At 43.0% G+C, this 16,094-nt stretch overlaps 4 non-coding genes across 4 annotated transcripts; 3 read left to right on the top strand and 1 right to left on the bottom strand.

The window, feature by feature from the left end:
- Window positions 1–4,435: 4,435 nt before the first annotated feature.
- trnas-uga (transfer RNA serine (anticodon UGA)) lies at window positions 4,436–4,517 on the top strand. The gene has a single exon. It is a non-coding gene; the product is annotated as a tRNA-Ser (tRNA).
- Window positions 4,518–6,074: 1,557 nt separating this feature from the next.
- trnar-ucg (transfer RNA arginine (anticodon UCG)) lies at window positions 6,075–6,147 on the bottom strand. Its single transcript has one exon. It is a non-coding gene; the product is annotated as a tRNA-Arg (tRNA).
- A 2,212-nt stretch (window positions 6,148–8,359) lies between these two features.
- Window positions 8,360–8,432, top strand: trnar-ccu (transfer RNA arginine (anticodon CCU)). Its single transcript has one exon. It is a non-coding gene; the product is annotated as a tRNA-Arg (tRNA).
- Window positions 8,433–13,443: 5,011 nt separating this feature from the next.
- On the top strand, window positions 13,444–13,516 carry trnaq-uug (transfer RNA glutamine (anticodon UUG)). Its single transcript has one exon. It is a non-coding gene; the product is annotated as a tRNA-Gln (tRNA).
- The last annotated feature ends 2,578 nt before the right edge of the window (window positions 13,517–16,094 follow it).

A 16,094-nucleotide genomic window follows, 5' to 3' on the forward strand; every position in this document is an offset into this window, starting at 1 on the left:
CTTCAAAACAAAACAGAGTTAAGTGATGTCCCCTGTCATTAGAACATTAACCTTAAATGTCCACATTTCTCCTCGAGAATTCATACCGGAACCAGCATTGGGAACAAACAGGATGAAAAACATCTGGAGTATGTATAAACACGGTAGGAGACATCATCTCAGTCTAGGCATTACAAATCAGGAAGTTCACTGTCAGTATCTGATACCTCTGTAGGCAGATATTTGGGGAAGAGGTAACTTCCTTTCTTTTGAAATGCTACCTTTGACTCATTCGTGCTACCCGGAGTACATCTTGATGTAAGAGTACAGCATTCAGAGTACATTGTCAGTCATGATCCAGCTTCCCAGCAGCAGTGTTACAATAATGTTTCCAGCCCCCCTGATGAACCATGACACCTGTGTTGGGCACCTGCCAGGGTGGTTTGGAGGTTTGTTCCATTAAAGCAAACTAACTACCTGTACCTCCTGAGGGCTTACTGTTTCTTGGATTTCTATCCAATTCAATAGTGTGGCACCTGAAGGCATCCACGACCTCAAGTTTGGTCTTATGTTGTCTGGTTCCAGACCGTACAGTGTCAAGTTACCATGCTGTACTATGGCCTCCTTGGGGCCAGTAGCACGCAAACCTATCAGAAATAGCAAACACACAACAGTGGCGGCAGCAATCAGTCCTCCCAAAAGTCTTTTCGGGTGGCTGATCCCAGTCATCTCCTTCTGAGTGACTGTTGCCTTTCTAAGTTGGCGCAGCATGTACATGGTCTCTTTCTCAGTATGCCATATGGCATCTTGGGCACCAACATCCTGGAAATCTGAGGAGATCTGACGCAGCTGCTGATGCTGCTCCTCCATTTCCAGGACATCTGCTTTTTCGATTTGTTCATGCCTGTGCTCTAGGAACCCTGCAGGGGGTGGTGCAGCGGTGGAGCATGCCTGACCCTTGGCTTAGTGGTCATCTGGAGCACCTGAGGGATCTGGGATTGTTACTCCATTCTCACTGTTCAGGTCCACCCTGCACACTTCCTGATTGAGGAATCCCTCTATCGGCATGTTTACAATCGTTCGCTGGGCGTGGGTGTAGGACACCTGCTCGCTCCCCCCTTCCCTCTCTAGGGGTTCAGGGAGCTGCCCCAGCACTGGGATAGCTAGTTCACTGTCTTTGAACTCACCATCACCCACCAGGCCCATGTCAGTGCAGGCGGGGATTCTGACACCCCCCTTTTCCATGTTCTGCACTAACAGTCAGGTGGCTTGCCCATCCAGCTCCAGTGGTTGGTGCTGAACCACTGTTGGTCAGACTCAGACTGACAAACTGAGCTGGTGGCTGTAAGAAAACCGACTCGGCTTTCATTCCCTGTCCCTTCTGGGGGACTGGGTGTATTGGCAACCCTGCCGTTGAGGCAGGAACAATCAGGTCAATCTCACTCACTACCTGGTAGTTGTGAGAAATAATGTTACCTGACTGCAGGTTCCCTGGGTCACAGCAGAGGGAATCAGCATCTGGGATCAGGTGTGTCCACAGCGCAGTAGTCTCAGCATCCAGCTGAACCTCCTGTCTAACCTGTGAATGTTGCTCCAGGGGATTTCTTTATTTATGTCTTTATTTAGTGGTTTCATTAGTGACAAAGGCTAAACTTTCTTGGAAAAATGTCTTTTATGTAAACCATGTTTGCTATTAATTCATTTAGGACTAGAATATGTTCATTTTCTTCCAATAAAAGAAGGGTTCCATTCGCCATAGTCGGGTTGACATTAGAAGCTTGCCACGCCCGGACTGTTACACCATCGCATTAGCATGTTAAAGCGATTTCGTTGAGGAGCCTAGCTTTCTTAACTAGTAAGTACTGTACTTCCTTGGTTTTTGAGGGGGGAAGGTGTCTTTCGCTGGAAATCTGGTCCCCTTCTACTGTGAAAATACCTGTGAAACCGGTTTAATCCGTCACAGCCAGCACTCCCGCTGGCCACCCACGTGTTATGCTCTTCATTAATGTCTAAGCCGGAACACATCATTATATCTCATTTTGTATTTCTTTAAAAAAAATCGTTTGCCCAGCCTAACAGTATTGTTGTTATTGTTTTTATCCTGTAAAGCGCTTTGAGGAGCCAGCTTTTAAGGCGCCATATACAATAAAGTTCATTATTATTACTATTGTTAAATTGCTGGACAGAGAGGTGAACATTATTACACGGAAGACAAAGATAGCGATTTATGTGTGGATGCTGCACATTGGTGGGGAGTCCCCATTGCCTGTAAAGCACTTTGAGTGGAGTGTCCAGAAAAGCGCTATATAAATGTAAGCAATTATTATTATGATTATTATTATTATGAATATTATTATTATTATTATTATTATTATTACGTTGCATTGTGCATTGTGCTGCTGTAATACAGTTTTAAATAATTAAAAGTCTAAACAGTATCAGCTTTATTTATATATTTAAATCAATATAAATGTTTATATTGTAACGCCTAGGTGACTATTCATTGTTATTAAAATGACTTAAATTTGATCATGTTGTGATAATTAGAAATATAAATTTGTTTGGTGCGAGTGAAGTTTTATTTAATCTCTGAGCCAGGGAAACATTGTATTTTTTTAAAAAAATGTTTATTAAAAAAAAAACAGCTCCAGCAGGATTCAAACACACAACATGTGATGTAGGAGTCAGGAAGCTAACCCACAGCACCACCAGCAAGGTCACACAAAGTGTGTCGAAAAAGCCCTACAAAACATTATGTAACAATTCTTGTGTTGCGGTACATGAGTATAATTATATCGTTATTAATTTCTTTAAATACACGATTCCATATTATATTCCCTTTTAATCAAATTCTTGTACCGGAGCTTGTTGACTCCAGTATCACGTTAGTTAAAGACTTCGATGCTTAAAATGTTTAGGGAGAAATGCAATACTGGTGTGTATGTTTTCTTTAAAGTACCGAGACCAGCCATATACTGTATGTTTAAGTTCCAAAATTAATATCGTTTATGGCCTTCACACGTGTTACAGTATGCTCCTATTCTTTTTATGCTCAGGTACTAAGATTTCCCTTCAGTGGTAAAATTCCATATAAATATTCAATGCTTAAACGGGCACAGTAAAGACATTAAATATACATGTACATATACATACTGTATACAGTACAGTTTGCATACAGTAATATGTTTATGTTCCTAAATCAATCTCTTTTATGAGCATGTGAAAGGCATGGTGAATCGGAGATTCTCAAAAATTACTGTACTTTGCATGATTGGAAACAAATGCGTGATTGCGAAATGCTGTGGTGTTACTTTTACAAAGACGGTCAATGAAAAAAAGAATGTGGACCAGGGCACTACTTTGAGTTTACAGCTTGTCCAAGGTCATTCATTATTAATACTATTAGTAATATCTTCATTAAAGACTTTGATGGCGACAGCTCAAACATGAGAGGTTGAGCTTTATTAGCTCCACCTTGTGGAAATTCCGGATACTATTATTTTAATTGCGGTACTATAGGAGAATTTACGGTAAGTCGTGGTAGACTGAGTAAAGCGCACCGCAAAATATTGCGTTATCGCCCGCTTGTTTTGAATGGCTGCATCTGTAAACCACAGCTTAAAGAGGAGCACCATCTCAGTGCCATACTAATGTAAACGAAGTAATACTAAGACATGTTCTTATGGATTTGTCTTACCTTGAGATATGTAATTGGATTTCAGGATTAACTTCCACATTCAATGTACTGGTGATTCTTTGCCTGGTCAGTACCTGGGTGGGAGACCTCCAGCGAACAATTAAGCTTGCTGCTGGAAGTGGTGTTAAGAGACTCTTAGGATCTTCCAGAGGTGTCTGTCCAATAGCACTAGTTGCCTTAGAGCTGGCTCAAACATTGCTCAAGAGTCTACCTTTCACAGATGTGCAAAGATGAATGATGGGGGTGCACGCTTCAAGGAGCCTTCCAACTGTAGGGACTGATTAGAGACGATCCGTAGCATGTGTTCGTTTCCATATACACCCCGTGTCTCAACGGTAGGACAGAGTCAAATACTGCCTCGACACGTAACAGCGTTATATTAAACCGCAGGACTTGAGGGCTGTTTTGTTTGAATGTTCAAGGCATTGGTAAGAGCGTAGGTCAAGGGCCATTGGTGCATCTCCTGTAACTGGAGTAAAAATGCTATTCAAAGTGCAGTGACTGAAATCGTCATCCACATGTCTCCGTTGTTGATTGCTTTCTGTCTAAGAACGTTCTGTTTTCATGTCCGAACGGGGAGACTTTATCATTCCAACTTGAAGCCACCCTTAAGTCCTCTGAGGTGTGTGTGTGTGCTTGCACGTATGGCGTAAAAGGCTTCTTAAACGGAGAGCGAACTTGAAAAAAGTTGCCTCCGCCGCCGCCGCCTCGCACTCCCTGTTCGATTGTAGCAAAAAGGCAGCGGCCGCGGTGCTCGCTGTAGTCGTGGCCGAGTGGTTAAGGTGACGGACTTGAAATCCGTTGGGGTCTCCCCGCGCAGGTTCAAATCCTGCCGACTACGGCGTCCTTTGCATTTGGTTGCGTGCGTGAGTGTAAAAGGACCAGTGCCGTTTCGTTTTCACTGGGACCTTTAACACTCTAAATCGCCTGGACCCGCAGCCTGTGAAATCGATTCTTCAGCACCCACAAAGGACGCTTTGCCGCTGGACACAGATAACGATGCTTTTCTGCAACGAGCTTTCCAGCTGAATTTTCTCGGCAGCTCCGTACTGAACCTGTTCTCCATTGCAACATAGCGGAGGCTCGTCACGTCTATAGCAAGGCTGTGTAGGAGCGCATACGCCACAGTGACTTGTACACAGACCACATGAAAGGAAAGCAAAATACACTTTTAAAATTCCAAAGACTCACAAGGTCAGAGGAACAGCGATGACCTGAACAGATCTGTTACAGAAGTCCAGGTTGACCTTTTTAGAGCTGTAATGGCATTTTTGTTTAATAGAAGATCAAATCTACTCGCATGTACCAGCACCTTACAGTTTATTGATGTTAATTCTGTTTAAGTAATAAGATTGCTAACGATGTTGGACTTTAGCCGGTGTTTTTTAGAACAAATTGCTTACACTTCTGTAAGGAATACGCAGTACGTGCCTTTGTCAGTCATTGCTCACCATACCTGTAACTTTCTTATCTAACTCACTTCCTCAAATGGTGAAGGTCCACAAACATAAATTAAAAAAAAAACCCTTGTTGTAGATGAGGTGCACAAAAAAGCAGCCCCTGATAGTGTATAACACATTTATACTATTGCAGAGACACATGTAACATATATATATACTGTATATATATATGAAACAGAAATAGAAACAGAAACAGGAATCGCTTACTCACCTGGAGAATCTCTGTAGGAATATCTAGCATTTATCAATGGAAATAAAAGCTGCTTTAATACAGTGCATGTTCAAACTCAAACCCTCAGCTGCTGTTCTTGTTTGTTTTGGGACAAATTGCAACTAAGCATCGCATGAGCCGTTACGTACCCTTATCTGTTAGGGAATTTCAAGGGAGGAGTTAGGTCAGAATGGGTAGGCTGCAAAACAACAAGTAAAGATTTATTCCAAGATGAAACGTTGTGGCGGTTTTCTTATCTTTTCAGCATGGACTAAACTTTTACGTGTTCCTTATATGCTATATATGTATATATTAGCACCAATGTCGTTCTTAAAAACTAACATGAAATTGTCAGGGACATTCAGCTATATACAAAGACGAGACAGACAAAGTAATAATTCTATATTAACGTGGCCTACATATTGACGCAATGATCGAACTAACTGACATGTTCTGATTCAGATCCCCTGCAGTTCATGCCACTTAGAACAATAGCAATGCTGAGTCCTCCCAACCCTACTGAGCACAAATTCAGCTGCTCTCCAGTTCTGTTCTGCATGTTTTTTCATTGCAATTGAGCTCAGAGCTGGAGATGATCTCCATACAGTTCTGTGTTAACTAGCCCGCACTTGCGTGCTAATTTACGGGTTGTGGCAAATGCTTTTCTATAGTTCATATACATGACGGCAACCTGTTACCGAGGAACCTGAGAGGTTTAAAAGCCTCACGAGCCAGGCAGGACTCAAACCTACAATCTTCTGATCCGAAGTCAGACGCGTTATCCATTACGCCACTGGCCCGTAGAACAGGCGCTTGTACTCCACCACAGAGAGCTCTACACTGCTACCAGTAGTACACTTCCCCATCTAAATTTTCACAGCAAGAAACTTGTGTTTCCTACTATTTTTATCAGGTTTAAAATATCATCTCCTTAAAACAGAAAAAGTGTTGATGTGTCGTGCTGAAATTCCGATTGATTTTGAATTCAAAGAAAAAAGGTTTTCTTCCAAAACACCGTGAAATTGTCACATCTTGCAGACAATAAGTGTATTCCATGTTGAAAAGAGAAGAAAGAAAACCATGGAACCTTTTACAATTGTGAGGCTTCTTCAGGTGTGAGAAGACCTCACGGCCGAAACGTTGTGTTTCCTTTCTTCTCTTTTCAGCATGCAATAAACCTATTACTTGTTCCTTTGCAGCCGAGGCATGCTGACATAGCTACCCAGCTGAACATCTTGCAGACTCTACTTCTCTCCTGTAGAAGTAAAGCAGGGCTTGCTGGGTGAGCTTTTGCTCCGGTATGTTAGGTCACGTGTCATGTTAAATCACTTCTTCTAAACACAACATTTGCTGGTGCTAGCTTTCCCCATGAAAAGAGACATTTCCCTTACAGTACATGACATATCGTTTTTTTTCTATCAATAAGTATAGAAATAAAACAAAAGAAAAAATGTTGTCGCCAAAGAATGCACAGCTCTGTCGCCTTGGGGAGGTGTCAAGAGCATTGAGCTCCTTGGACATGAGAAGTGCCAGATAAATGCCATTTCTCATCATTTCTCTTGGCGTCAGTTCTGCTATTAAATGGGAAAGAGGCAACGGGCTCAGAGATTATGTTAAGTGCACACCGAGCGCAGATGTGTCCAAGTGTCTGTAAAAGTGCGGTGCTCCCTAGTGGCTTAAAGTGCCTGCCTAGTAAGCAGGCGATCCTGGGTCTGAATACCAGCTGTGCCTCTCTCCGTGTCTGGTTGTGCCAAATGTATCATTTGCTAAAGTCCCCCCGTCCGGATGTCAAAATGCAACTTTGGCAGACAGAACAAACATCAACAAACCACAAATGTGGACAAGGATCTTACAAGCTGCACCACACTGCACTTTCAAAAGCATTTACGTTCGTGTTAGACGCAGGAATTGCCTTTGATTTGCGCGCTTACGAACGCCATGGAAAACGAAACAAAACTAAAGCCCTCAGCTCCTGCACTTGATTATAATGCCGTTACGTGTCGAAGCAGTAATTTACGTCATCCTACCACTGCAACACGTGGAATAGAGGGAAATGAGCACAAGCTACGAATTGTCTCTAATCAGTCCCTACAGTTGTAAGACGCCTGGAAGCGTGCACCCCCATCATTAATCTTTGCGCATCTGTGCAAGGTAAACTCTGGAGCAGTCTCTGAAACGGCTCAAAGGAAACACGTGATTGATTCCATGTGCATCTGGGGTTCATTTCTTATTTACATTTAATTCAAGGGAAAGGCTTGGGTCAGTTTCAGACGGCCTCCAACAGCGAGATTCAAGCGCCCCACCTTCAGCCCAATCTGCGCCGCCAGAACGCCAACGGCTCCTCTGGTCTCCGGGGTGCGGTCGTGACCCCGTAACCTAAAGTGTTGGTGGCAGACAAATGGAGACTAACAGGTGATGTCCTAGGACATGACTACATTGTGACACTCGGTAGGGATGGTGACCATTGCTTGGAAAAGAGTGCGAGGCCCCTTTAGAAAAACATTTTGTTAACAGGCATTCTGCCTCAGCCTAAACACCTATAGCTTGCAAAGCGCATGCTATTAGACAGGCACCTCTGCAAGACCTTAAGAGTCTCTTAAACTAGTGATAGTAAGGTGTTCCCAATGGGCGATGTTTGGCTTTCAAATCATCTCTCTGTGGAAGCGCCGAGATGCAGCTGTTTAAGGCTTAGAAGCAGCTGACTGTTTCACTACCTAGCTGATTACTGTCAGTCAGGGAGCTCAGAGGTGAAAAGCCTGTCTGAGAGACAATTCGCCGCGATCAGTTCAATATGTTCCGTACCAGCTCGGCGCACCTGAGATCATCTTGGTAGCCGTGTAGCTCAGATGAGTGAGAGTGTGTGTGTGTGTACCACCGTGATTGGATGCCGGTCCTTCTCAGGTCACAGTAAACCTTCTGCTGCCTAACTTTCCTAATTTTGGGGATCCCTTTGAAAAAGCAAAGGAAAAAAAAAACTGGCTCTTCATCAGCGTGATCGACCCCACCCAGTGTGCTCCAGTGGCCTAATGGATAAGGCACTGGCCTCCTAAGCCAGGGATTGTGGGTTCGAGTCCCATCTGGGGTGCTCCTGTCCCATTTTGAGCGTACAAATGTCCTTTTGATTTGCAAAGCTGCAACCCCACCTTACTCAGTGAGCGTCTCTGCTTTTCTCTCACATACAGTTGGGAGAAAAACTTTTGTAAACAGCCCTTCGGAATGATGTGGATTTCTGCATGAATGGCTCCTAACATGTGATCTTATCTTTATCTAAGTCATAATAATTAATAAAGAGAGTCTGATTTAACAAACAACACACGCCCAACATTTGACATTGCTGTTTCTTTATTGACCAAATGGTTTAAACAATCAAGGTCATTGATGGAAAAAGTACGTGAACCCTTATATTAAGGAGCTAGTGGAACCTCCTTTATGACAAAAACCTCAACCCCCCACTTTCTGTAGTGGCTTGTCAGACCTGAGCAGCGGTTAGGAGGTATTTTGGCCTATTCCTCTATGAAAAACTGTTTCAGTTCATGTTTATTTTTGGGATGTCTTGCGCTGAACGGCCTGCTTCAGATCACGCGACAGCACTTCAATGGGATTGGGGTCAGGACTCTTACTTGGCCATCCCAAAATACGGAATTTCTTCTGTTTCAGCCACTCTGTTGTTGATGTACTCCTTTGTTTTTGTCATGTTGCATGACCCAGCCGTACAGCCTCCGCTATGCTTCCCAGGTGGGATGAGGATTTGGAGTTGGTATGCAGTGTTTTGTTATCTCCAAACATAACGCTGTGCACATTTACCAACAAGTTCAACTTTTGTCACGTCTGTCCACAGAACATTGTTCCAGGAGTTGCTGTGGAACATCCATGTGGTCTTTAGCAAACTTGAGAGGGGCAGTGGTGGTTTTTTTGGGGGGGAGAGCAGTGGTTTCCTCCATGGTGACCTCGCATGATCACCACTCCTGTTCAGATTTCTTCTTATGGTGGACTCATGAACACAGACGTAAGACAAAGTCAACCACCTGTTTGCTAGATCCCATCCCCACTCAGCTAGTCAAAGATTCCCTCGAAGGACTGGCAGGACCTATAATTAGTATGATGAATGCATCGCTTGCGTCAGGCGTTGTACCTGATCAATTTAAGGTAGCGGTTGTTAGACCGCTCCTTAAGAAGTCAAATTTGGATCCACAAGTTCTTAACAACTACAGGCCTGTCTCAAAGGTCCCATTTCAATCTAAAAGTCTTGGGACAATAGTTGTTGCCCAACGTCAATCGTATCTGGATTCAAATAATATACTTGAGAAATTTCAGTCTGGTTTCTGAAACTGCATTAACAAGAGTCGTAAATGATATTCTCTTAGCTACTGATGTGGGGAATGCAACAGTGCTTGTGCTTCTAGATCTTAGAGCTGCCTTTGACACGGTTGACCTCTCTGTTTTGTTACACAGGCTTGAGTTTGAGGTTGGCTTATCTGGAACCGTCCTTCAGTGGTTTGCTTCACATTTTACTCATCGTTTTCATTATGTTCAAATATCTAATAATTGTACTGCTTCATCAATGTCACCAGTTCAATTTGGGGTACCAGAAGATCAGTGCTGGGACCAATATTGCTCTCTCTCTCTACATGCTGCTGCTAGGTAGGATAATATGAAAAATAATATGAACTTTCATTCATATGCTGATGACACTCAAATAAACATTTTGTTTACACCAAACGACAACTCTTCTATTATCAGTTTAGTTAAATGCATTAAGGAAGGAAATACTTGGATGTGTGAAAACTTTTTGTTACTCAATTCTGAGAAAAATGAGGATCTGTTGATCGGAGGCAACAATACTGATAGGACTACTATAACTTCAGCACTTAACTCAGAGGATTTAAACATTTGCCTCAAAGAGACAGCACGTAACCTAGGCGGCATATTAGACACAAGGCTCTTAACAACTTGCATTGTTAAGTGCCTTGGGACAACCTTGTTGTGAAATGCGCTATATAGAAATACATTGATTTGAATTGAATTGACAATGTAAAATGTTGTGTGTGTTGTTTGTTAAACAAGACTGTCTTTATTTATCAAAAAATAACAGGAATTTTCTAGGAATGCAAACATTAGGTTGCGCTTCATGCGCTGCATCGTCGGCATGAGTGGAGCTTTTTAAACGTCTGTACTTACTGTGCCCCATAAGAAATCGTTTGTCCCCGTTCAAAAGAGATTGTGCGATGTCCTGCAGTGTTCGCAAAGCAAACCTTTGACAGTTTGAAAAGAGGAATTTATTCTGCTTCCTGTGCGTGCAGTAGTTACAAAGTTGAACGTCTTTACACGATTTGCTGCAGTTTTCAGTGGGCGGGCATTTGTCAGATGGCTTGGAAAAACGCACTGTGTTTCAGCTCGGGAAACATCATGAGAAGTGTCCTGCATGTTTTCTGTGTATAGCTGTCTTTTAACGCATACAGAATTCATTCAAAATCATTGATTTCTCCAATTAACAAGGGTCCCTTAAAGGATGAGTCAAAGTAACGTCTAATCGGATTAGTTTCCTTAGAGCTGGTTCAGAGTTTGCTCAAGAGTTTACCTTTCACAGATGCGCAAAGAAGAATGTTGGGGGTGCACGCTTCAAGGTGCCTTACAGCTGTAGGGAGTGATTTGAGACGATTCGTGGCGTGTGCTCGTTCCCATATACCGTACGCCCCGGGGTGCAGTGCTAGGATGACGTACAATACCGCTTGGGCACGTAACGGCGTTATATGCAAGTGCGGGACGTGAGGGTTTTCGTTTGTTCATTTTGTTTTGCTCTGCTTTGCTTTGTTTCGTGGTCAAGAGGCGTAAGGTAAGTCGTAATCCAGGGAGAACACTGGTGGCAAACAGTCCGAGGTGAGAGGCGAGGTCCAAAGTCGAAAAGGCAGAAGGGGAGTCCAATATCCAGAATAAACGAGGTAATGGAAAAAACGCCAGGTAGAGCTCTCAAGGAGTAGAATCAATACCAGCGGGAAGCAGGTAAAGATGGTAAAAATAGCACTGCGTACCGCACGGTGGAGTGTGTGCAGGTGGGTTAACTCGTGCGGCGGCGTTTGTTAATAATCACCCGCTGCTGGTGCTGTTTAGATTGCTTAAGAGTTGGTCTTAACTGCCTGGCGGTCATGACAAGCTCCTCTTTAAGCTGTGGTTTAGTTTTGCATTCATGTGTTTCTAGAGCAGTTATTTATGGGGGTGGGTGGGTCTTTCACAGAGGCTCAGGACAAATCCCCTGCATGAAAGTCTACTGTGTGCGTTCAAACAGTCACAGGTCAAGAGCCAGGCAGGAGGACAATGGACAGAAGAAGCAACGAACTGAAAATAAAAGAACGAATATGAAAAAGCCACCATCTTTTTCTTTTTGACATTTTCCGACTTTCATGCAAGCCAGGACAAAGTTGCTCGTAGCTACTTGTGGATTCAAATACTCTATCGAGTGCTTTGATGAGTTTTTGCAATTTGATTGTCGTCCTGTCAGCCTGTTTCTGTTTTTTTTTTCAATCTAGTGATGGAAAGTAAGAGGGAAATGATGGAGCAATCAATAACCGCTCCGGAAAAATGGCAGAAAGAAATGGCCCGTCACTAAGGACATTTGTGAAGCAGAGGAGTGACATCACCATAAAGGCGACTTATTCTGCTGATCGTTTTGGTGAATAATGATTGAGGCGTATTAAGAGAAAGGTAGCTGCGTCAGCATGCTTAGGCTGCAAAGGATAAAGCAAAGGTTTACTCCATGCTGAAAAGAGAAGAAAAGAAGCACAACGTTTCGGCTGTGGAGCCTTCTGCGCCATCTTCTTTAGCGATGGTGATGATGTTTACATTGGAAAAACTGAGACACGCATACTGGAGGGGCTTGAACCACCAACTTTTCAGCACCACAGAGTCTGACAGTCTTTTGTGTGCCCTACATTTGCAGGTTTATGGTCAAAGAAAACAATCACTTGCGCTTCTTGCAGCCGGCAATCTTTTTCCACTGACAACCAAGAAATGGATTTAATCTTTCACAAGCTGTATGGATTTCTTCAAAAACAAGTTATTCCAGAAAGGAAATGAATTCTTGCATTAAACTGAACTAAGCTGTACATGTTTGTCTGAAATGAGACATTCGGCACAACAAGACACGGAGAGAGGCACCGCTGGTATTCAGACCCAGGATCGCCTGCTTACTAGGCAGGCACTTTAAGCCACTAGGGAACAGCGCCAGCGGAGCACCACGCTTTTACAGACACTTGGACACATCTGCGTTCGGTGTGCACTTAACCTGCTCTCTGAGCCCGTTGCCTCCGTCCCATTTAATAGCAGAGCTGAAGCTAAGAGAAATGATGAGAAATGGCATTTATCTGGCACTTCTCATGTCCAAGGAGCTCAATGCCCTTGACACCTCCCCAAGGCGACAGAGCTGTGCATTCTTTGGCGACAACATTTTTTCTTTTGTTTTATTTCTATACTTATTGATAGAATAAAAACGATATGTCATGTACTGTAAGGGAAATGTCTCTTTTCATGGGGAAAGCTAGCACCAGCAAATGTTGTGTTTAGAAGAAGTGATTTAATATGACACGTGACCTAATTTACCGGAGCAAAAGCTCACCCAGCAAGCCCTGCTTTACTTCTACAGGAGAGAAGTACTGTAGAGTCTGCAAGATGTTCAGCTGGGTAGCTACGTCAGCATGCCTCGGCTGCAAAGGAACAAGTAATAGGTTTATTGCATGGTGAAAAGAGAAGAACGGAAACACAGCGTTTCGACCGTGAGGTCTTCTCACACCTGAAGAAGCCTCACACCTGTAAAAGGCTGCATGGTTTTCTTTCTTCTCTTTTCAACATGGAATACACCTATTGTCTGCAAGATGTGACAATTTCACGGTGTTTTGGTAGAAAACCTTTTTTCTTTGAATTCAAAATCAATCAGAATTTCAGCACGACACACCAACACTTTTTCTGTTTTAAGGAGATGATATTTTAAACCTGATAAAAATAGTAGGAAACACAAGTTTCTTGCTGTGAAAATTTAGATGGGGAAGTGTACTACTAGTAGCAGTGTAGAGCTCTTTGTGGTGGAGTGCAAGCGCATGTTCTATGGGCCAGTGGCGTAATGGATAACGCGTCTGACTTTGGATCAGAAGATTGTAGGTTCGAGTCCTGCCTGGCTCGTGAGGCTTTTAAACCTCTCAGGTTCCTCGGTATCATGTTACATGCCGTCATGTATATGAACTATAGAAAAGCATCTGCCACAACCCGTAAATTAGCACGCAAGTGCGGGCTAGTTAACACAGAACTGTATGGAGATCATCTCCAGCTCCGAGCTCAATTGCAATGAAAAAACATGCAGAACAGAACTGGAGAGCAGCTGAATTTGTGCTCAGTAGGGTGGGGAGGACTCAGCATTGCTATTGTTCTAATTGGCATGAACTGCAGGGGATCTGAATCAGAACACATCAGTTAGTTCGATCATTACGTCAATATGTAGGCCACGTTAATATAGAATTATTACTTTGTCTGTCTCGTCTTTGTATATAGCTGAATGTCCCTGACAATTTCATGTTAGTTTTTAAGAACGACATTGGTGCTAATATATACATATATAGCATATAAGGAACACGTAAAAGTTTAGTCCATGCTGAAAAGATAAGAAAACCGCCACAACGTTTCATCTTGGAATAAATCTTTACTTGTTGTTTTGCAGCCTACCCATTCTGACCTAACTCCTCCCTTGAAATTCCCTAACAGATAAGGGTACGTAACGGCTCATGCGATGCTTAGTTGCAATTTGTCCCAAAACAAACAAGAACAGCAGCTGAGGGTTTGAGTTTGAACATGCACTGTATTAAAGCATCTTTTATTTCCATTGATAAATGCTAGATATTCCTACAGAGATTCTCCAGGTGAGTAAGCGATTCCTGTTTCTGTTTCTATTTCTGTTTCATATATATATATACAGTATATATATGTTACATGTGTCTCTGCAATAGTATAAATGTGTTATACACTATCAGGGGCTGCTTTTTTGTGCACCTCATCTACAACAAGGGTTTTTTTTTTAATTTATGTTTGTGGACCTTCACCATTTGAGGAAGTGAGTTAGATAAGAAAGTTACAGGTATGGTGAGCAATGACTGACAAAGGCACGTACTGCGTATTCCTTACAGAAGAGTAAGCAATTTGTTCTAAAAAACACCGGCTAAAGTCCAACATCGTTAGCAATCTTATTACTTAAATAGAATTAACATCAATAAACTGTAAGGTGCTGGTACATGCGAGTAGATTTGATCTTCTATTAAACAAAAATGCAATTACAGCTCTAAAAAGGTCAACCTAGACTTCTGTAACAGATCTGTTCAGGTCATCGCTGTTCCTCTGACCTTGTGAGTCTTTGGAATTTTAAAAGTGTATTTTGCTTTCCTTTCATGTGGTCTGTGTACAAGTCACTGTGGCGTATGCGGTCCTACACAGCCTTGCTATAGACGTGACGAGCCTCCGCTATGTTGCAATGGAGAACAGGTTCAGTATAGAGCTACCGAGAAAATTCAGCTGGAAAGCTCGTTGCAGAAAAGCATCGTTACCTGCGTCCAGCTGCAAAGCGTCACTCGTGGGTGCTGAAGAATCGATTTCCAAGGCAGTGGGTCTAGGCGATTTAGAGTGTTAAAGGTCCCAGCGAAAACAAAACAGCGCTGGTCCTTTTACACGCACGCACGAGAGCAAATGCAAAGGACACCGTAATCGGCAGGATTTGAACCTGCGCAGGGAAACCCAAACAGGTTTCAAGTTTGTTGCCTTAACCACTCGGCCACGATTACAGTAAATACTCCAGCTGTTGGCTTCTTGCTACAATCGAACAGGGAGTGCGAGGCGGCGGCGGCGGCAACTTTTTTCAAGTTCGCTCTCCGTTTAAGAAACCTTTTACGCCATACGTGTAAGCAGACACACACCTCAGAGGACTTAAGGGTGGCTTCAAGTTGGAATGATAAAGTCTCCCCGTTCGGACATGAAAATAGAACTTTCTTAGACAGAAAGAAATCAACAACGGAGACGTGGACGACGATTTCAGTCACTGCACTTTGAATAGCATTTTTACTCGAGTTACAGGAGATGCACGAATGGCCCTTGACCTACGCTCTTACGAATGCCTTGGAACATTCAAAGAGAACAGCCCTCAAGTCCTGCGGTTTATTATAATGCTGTTGCGTGTCGAGGCAGTATTTGACTCCGTCCTACCGTTGAGACACGGGGCGTACTGTAAATGAACTGCACCTGACAGCTTTAGAAAAACACCTGGGCTCAGTACGGTGCTGAGAGCTCAGCGTTGCTGTTGTTCTAATTAGCACGCACTGCATCGGCTATGACCCGAACTTTTCAATTATTCCGATCAGTAAGTCAACACGTAGTCCACATGAAAGGTAGAAATATTCTCTTGTCTGTCTCTTGTTTTTATAGAACTGAATGTCCCTGACAATGTACTGTTAGTTTTAATTGAAGAACGGCACCTGTGTTCAAATATACCAGACAAGTTTACATAACTGCTCATGCAACACTCAGTTGTAATTAGTCAAGAAATAAAGTCGAACAACAGCTGCGAGCTTGATTCTGAACGTATGAGATTGCAGCGCCTTTTACGTCCATTGACAAATGATAGATATTCGAAGAGAGATCCTTCAGACCAGCAAGCAAACCCACGGCTATTTCGGTTTTCTATCTAGGCAACGTTGGTGTCTGCAATAGCATACATGAAAGC

Source organism: Lepisosteus oculatus, unplaced genomic scaffold (assembly GCF_040954835.1).
Source record: "Lepisosteus oculatus isolate fLepOcu1 unplaced genomic scaffold, fLepOcu1.hap2 HAP2_SCAFFOLD_113, whole genome shotgun sequence".
In the NCBI taxonomy this organism is placed as follows: Eukaryota; Metazoa; Chordata; class Actinopteri; order Semionotiformes; family Lepisosteidae; genus Lepisosteus; species Lepisosteus oculatus.